At 38.0% G+C, this 6,318-nt stretch overlaps 2 long non-coding RNA genes across 2 annotated transcripts in view; one reads left to right on the top strand and one right to left on the bottom strand.

Moving 5' to 3' along the window:
- LOC128248691 (uncharacterized) overlaps nt 1-6,318 on the bottom strand; it is a 143,282-nt gene that overhangs the window by 123,538 nt on the left and 13,426 nt on the right. The window lies entirely within an intron of this gene.
- LOC106873982 (uncharacterized) overlaps nt 752-6,318 on the top strand; it is a 41,719-nt gene continuing 36,152 nt past the window's right edge. The window contains exon 1 of the long non-coding RNA XR_001409946.2: nt 752-1,099. This is a non-coding gene — a long non-coding RNA (uncharacterized LOC106873982). The remainder of the gene's footprint in view (nt 1,100-6,318) is intronic.

Raw genomic sequence — 6,318 nt, 5'->3', positions numbered from 1 at the left:
TATTGACTACAGCAGACTCAAAAGTTGTGCCACTTTAAAAGTGCCGCCTGGTAAAGACCGTCCCTACCGCCCCAGCTACGCTAGTGACTGACACAATAATCCTGCCCATGTTGCCACGTATTGAGATCAAAACCGAAACTGTGACTACGAGGCAGCTTCTCGCCTGCTTAACCACACAGCGATTATTGCAGTCTTGAGATCATTAAGTTCGGATGATATTTAAGGTTTGATCGATAGAGACTAGTCTTAGCCATTTCGTATCTGATGTAAGTAAATGTCTTGAGATTTATGTCTTCTAATATGTGGTTAGCATTTTAGAAACAATAAAGGAAGATATTTGAAGGAGATTGGATTGCTCCCGGGACTTTGACATGGTTCACAGCCGCATGATCGATTAATTTCATAGAATAATAGAAAATAGTACTTTTCATTTAACTACAAGGCTTACGGAAAAATCACTTCGATAAATCATTAAAGGTCAAGCATGATTCTATTTTCCTGATGGTTGATGTAGTAATATTGTTTTTGATGCCAGAATATGGGCGAGAGAGTGAGTGAAAGGGAGAGGAGAGAGAGAGAGAGAGGAAGAAAAAGGGGAGAAGGAAGAATGAGAGGGAAAAGATTTCGCATAACAAGGGAGATAATCAACGTAGAGCTGTTTTTAGTGATTTATCTACATTTAATGACGTTGGCCAAGACTGTTAACCGTTAACTGTTGTTTTTGAAGCTATACATGCTACTATAACTATTTTGTTTTTAGTCAGTCTGAGGAAGATAGGCAACGAACGTAGCCCGTTGATAGCGCCTTACTATTTATTCTATCAAGATCGATACGATTGATGTCCAGTTTCAAATGCTTCCGGATGATGCTTAAATTTAAAACGTAAACCGAAAAGTTACAAAGGGATTCTGTTCTTGAAAGGGTGTATTTTTACTATGGGTTATGTACTGAGTGCGAAATAGAATAAGGATGTCCAAACGATGAGAAGCAGTTGCATCAAACCAACTTCAAAAGAAATGGTTAACAAGTTCAAAGAAACACACATGGAGATATTACTTGTTTTCGAATATATCTTCTCCGTAAAAGATTTATTATGAGGTAAGTTGCTGATAAGATGCTACCATTTAATATTTGAAAAAGAAACACATCGAAACGCACAGAAGATATTTTTACGTACGTATTTCGGATACGTATTAAATTCTTGTGTACAAAAACACTCTCAGAACTTTAAAGAAGTGATGCTTCGAAGTTGTAGCTTTTTAAAACGTTTATTATCATTTATTATCTGTTATCTTTCCGCTTGTTTCAGTCATTTGACCGCGGCCATGCTGGAGCACCGCCTTTAGTCGAGTAAATCGACTCCAGGGTTTATTCTTTGTATGCCTAGTACTTATGCTATCGGTGACTTTTGCCGAACCGCTGAGTTACGGGGACGTAAAACACACCAGCATCTGTTGTCAAGCAATGTTGCGGGGAGACAAACAGAGACACATATACACACACACGCATACGACGGGCTTCTTTCAGTTTCCGCTTACCAAATCTACTCACAAAGGCTTTAGTCGGGCCGAGGCTATAGTAGTTATCTATCTATCTGTCAATCTACCTACCTACCTGTCTGTTTATCTATCTATCTATCTATCTATCTATCTATCTATCTATCTATCTATCTATCAACCTACGTACTTATGTAGTACGTACCTACGTACGTACGTATCTACCTGTCTGCCTGCCTATCTATCTATCTATCTATCTATCTATCTATCTATCTATCTATCTATCTGTCTGTCTGTCTGTCTGTCTCTCCGTTTCTCTCTCTCTCTTTCTTTCTTTCTTTCTTTCCCCCCCCCCTCTCTCTCTTTGTGTATCTATCATTGCTTTTATCTCGATCTCTCACCCAATACACAAGTAACCTAGACAGATGAATCACTATGATTATTTCCTTACAGTCATTTTAAAATTAATTTCATTTTCGAACAGTTTGTCACGAATGCAGAAATTATCCAAGACGATCACACAAGCATTCCGATTCTAAAAATTTTAAAAGATTAGTTGTTTGATTGTCAAAGTTTCCGGTCTATTGTATATAATATTACATATATATAAATGAAAAAATTAGAAACTAATATTTATTTTGAATTGGCTGCAAACAATGGGTCATGCTCTATTAATAAGAAATAAATAAATCCTAGCGTAATTGAGTCGTAACAATGCCGAAGAAACAGAGAAATAAATTGAATTAATTTCTCAGCTTTATTAAATTTTAATTACAAAAAACAACCAAACTGATAAATTTCTTTTTATTGACCATTGTGGTGTTTATAAGTTTCTTTTGACTGTCTTAGAGTTTATTAGTTTCGAGGGTCCTTTTTACTTTGTTATTGTTATTTATTTCTTAATCAACTTTGATCACGTTAATCTATGAACAAACGCGTTCCAGGCATTTGCATCGCCTTTGTAACACAGCCATTGTGTTGTACATACAGGCATTCTGTCGGTTGTGATGATTATTGTTCCAGGTGGTCCGGTCAACGGAACAGCTTGCTTGTGAAATTAATGTGTAAGCGGTTGAGCACTCCACAGACACGCGTAGCTTTAACGTAACTCTGAAGGGGATTTAGCGTGATACAGAATGTGACAAGGTCGGCCCTTTGAAATACAGGTATAACTCGTTTTTACCAGTTGAGTGGGCCAGAGCAACTTCAAATAAACTGTCTTGCTCATGGACACAACGCGCCTTCAGTTATCGAACTTACAACCTTAGGATCATGAGTCGAATACCCTAACCACTTAGCCACGCGCCTCCACTAGTATTACGTTGAGGACTACATCATATAATGTGCCCTTCCCTTTCGTTTTAAGATGTAGGCATGGTTACTTGGTTGAGGAGTTTCTCTTCACATCTCTACGTGCTTCTGGGTTCGATACTGCAGCATGGCTTCTTGGATAAAATATCGTTTATTAGAACTTCAGGATTAGGCGGTGATCCGGTAGAATTATTAACGCATTGGGCAAAATGCTCAGCTCCAAGTCTTTACGTTCTGAATTCAAATCCCGCCAAGGTCATCTTTCACTTTTATTTTTTTAGGGGTTAATAAAATAAAGTACCGGTCAAGTATTGGGACCGATGTGGTCAGCTTGACCCCTGCTCTCAAAATTTGCTGACCTTGTGCCAAAATTTTAAACAATTATAGCTTCGGGCTCAAAAAAGTCCCACGTATAAATTGGTTGACGGGGACTGTGTGGAAGCTCGTTGGAGGAAATGTTCCTGTCCTTGGGCTATTGAATTAATATCTCGCCGGTTCAACATCACCATTCAAATGTGTCTTCAACATCTGGGTTAGGTTTCCGAATATTGTTTTCTTCCACCCCCATCAATTCCCGAGACTCTGCTTCTCCGCCTCCGATTATGTCATCAAAATATAGTAAAGTATGATGTGAGGGAGATTTGGTTGCTGTTTCTAGCAAGTCAAATTACCACGTAGAGCTTTCTGTCGTCATATATTTAGGTACAGTGTGTGTTTCCTATCAAAAATTTGCCAGACGTTTTGTTCAGTGCAAAAGAAAACAAACGAGATTCGACTGATGCACTGAGTCAAAAGACACGAGAGGTACTTGTAGTACAACCTTAAATATATGAGACTTACATCAAGTATCAATTCAAAATGACTTAAGCGAGGTTTTTTTTTTTTTAATGCAAACACAGACTGGTTTACAGACAGTTAAAACATCTGTTAATAGAACTGTATAGGAAAACGCTGTGAGGATATATTTTCTATTTACCACAAGAATTCTTGTAGCTGCTTCCCTATAGAATACTTGTTGACACAATTGTTTTCGTAGACAAAATAGACTTTTATTTCAATGCTAAGATGTCTGGATATCAATAGTGGATGCTATGTAAGCTAAAACATTATGGAGCATCTTATAAATGTTTCACAGCAAGAACACGGATGAAATCGGAGTGTACCTTTTACAGAAACTGAATCGAAACTCTCTCTTAGTACAGGTATAAAACAAATCTAGAGCAACGGTGTTTGTCTTTTAGTCTTCGACTCACAAAGCTGGTTACCTGGTTCCTATGGCGTTTAAGTGATCGGCATCCCAAGAGTACTTGAATGGAACTTCAGGGTTGAAACGCGAAATTGTCCTCAACGTGACTTTTGGTGCGACGTGCTAATGGTTCTGCCAGCTCGCAGTCAAATGTAGCGGTATAAGTCTGATCAGATGCTGACAAAAGAGATAAGGCCATGATGTATAAAGACAACTGATGTTGATACATCAATATTAAGTACGATAAGAATTGAATGACTTGCGAAAATGACATGAAGAGAGGTGCAGGGATTCTGTTCTTGAAAAGGTTTATGTGTGTGTGTGTGTGTGTGTGTGTGTGTGTGTGTGTGTGTGTGTGTGTGTGTGTGTGTGTGTGTGTGTGTGTGTGTGTGTGTGTAAGTGTGTGCGTGTGTGTGTGTGCGTGTGTGTGTCTGTGTGTCTTTGGTCCTGTGTCCATTACTACTGCTTGGCAACCGGTGCTGGTATGTTTACGTCTCCATAACTTAGCAGTTCGGCAAAACAGACGATAGACAAGGTAACCGATTTAAAATAGTCGATTCATTCGACTAAAATTCTCCAAGGTGCTGCTCCAGGACGGCCGCAGTCTAATACACTGAAACAAATAAAACAGTTAAATCCCGCAGGATTTGAACGCGGAATGTAAAATTGATCGGACTCGATACAACAAGGACTTCAAACCGTTGTTCTTCTAGTCTTGACATTTAACCATTTCTATTGAAAGGTTTCAAAACAAAGCCTAAGAAAAAAAAGAAATAAAATCCTGTTTCTCTTTTTATTAGAACGCATAAAGTCCTTCTCAACAGCGAGGTTTAAGAGAATTCACCAGAATGCTTAATAATTGTCATGTAGTTTATCAAAAGCAATCAACTGCAGTAGAATTTGAATGTAACAATAATTGACAGTTATTGCACATTATTGAAAAATATACCTGCTGACGTCATTTCGATTAGATCTAAATTTTCAAACTTCTTCTTGATCTTACAAGATGACAGAGTACGATGTGAAGAGAATTTCGATGGTATATTTAGTAAATAAGGAGAACATGAAGGAACTATCTCGCTGGCTTGACTCAAGTACATGCAAATACATAATACATACATACATACTTACATACATACTTACAATCACATGTTTTATGTCGGTAGTTATTTTCCAATCACGGTATCATTCTAGTATTCGGAATTTTGCGCAAAGAGATCTTTAAAAGACTTTTATATCAACTGAAAATGCCATTGTATTTTCAAGTATTTGCTATCAAATTCAGGGTTTTCTTTTGATGTTTCAGCCACTGCGAAACTCCGTTGAAGGTTGCTGTGTCTAAACTTTTGGATAATGATATGAAGCCATGGTACTGAAGAAACTACAACCATTAAATCTGGTCTATCAGGCTCTTTACGAATATACATTGAGCATTTCGTACACGAGGAGAATTAGCGTCAGCCATTCTGTATACATCCCTTCACATGTTTTTATGAACACGTATGTTGTTTGTGTGTGTGTGTGTATAAATGTATGTATATACTGGCGCTCCGTCACTTACTATCACGAGGCTTGCAGTCGATCCAATCAACGGAACAGCCTGCACGTGAAATCAATGTCGAAAAGGGGGGGAAAAAAAACGTGTATAGATTAACATACGCGTGTCTTTTTGCCTTTGTTTGTCCTCCGTCACCGCTTGAAACCGGTATTGGTGTATTAGTGGCGCTGTAAATTAGCGGTTCGACAAAAGCGACCGATAGAATAAGTACCAGGCCACCAGCATAGCCACAGTCTAATGACTGAAACCAAAGATAAACGATAGAAGACGCATACATACACAGATGTATATGCCTGTGAGATATCACATTTACAGTGAATAAGAAATGAGAGGGGAATGTTGATACGGAAGCCCGGAAAAAGCAATAAGTATCTATAACCGGTAGGACACTTGGCGATTATCTCTCTTTTACACTATTCGCTATTTATTACCAGAATCTATCAAAACCTATTTATAATTATCTGTATTGAAATTGAATGAAGAAACGATAAAAATATATGAACAGTTGAAGGGGGAGAAAAAAATGCCGGGACATTAGTTTTCTTTAGATATTTATTTATCCATTAGAATATTTGACTTGTTTTTAATGATAGAAGTGCTAACAACGCAGCTTTATGTTTAATTCTATCATTACCACCGCTGCCACTATCGTAGTCATAATCATCACCGTCACTATCAGAACCACCACCACCACCACCACCACCAC

This window comes from Octopus bimaculoides, chromosome 9 (assembly GCF_001194135.2).
Source record: "Octopus bimaculoides isolate UCB-OBI-ISO-001 chromosome 9, ASM119413v2, whole genome shotgun sequence".
Classification (NCBI taxonomy): Eukaryota; Metazoa; Mollusca; class Cephalopoda; order Octopoda; family Octopodidae; genus Octopus; species Octopus bimaculoides.
The sequence above is the reverse complement of the archived record's forward strand: the minus strand, read 5'-3'. Positions and strand labels throughout refer to the sequence as shown.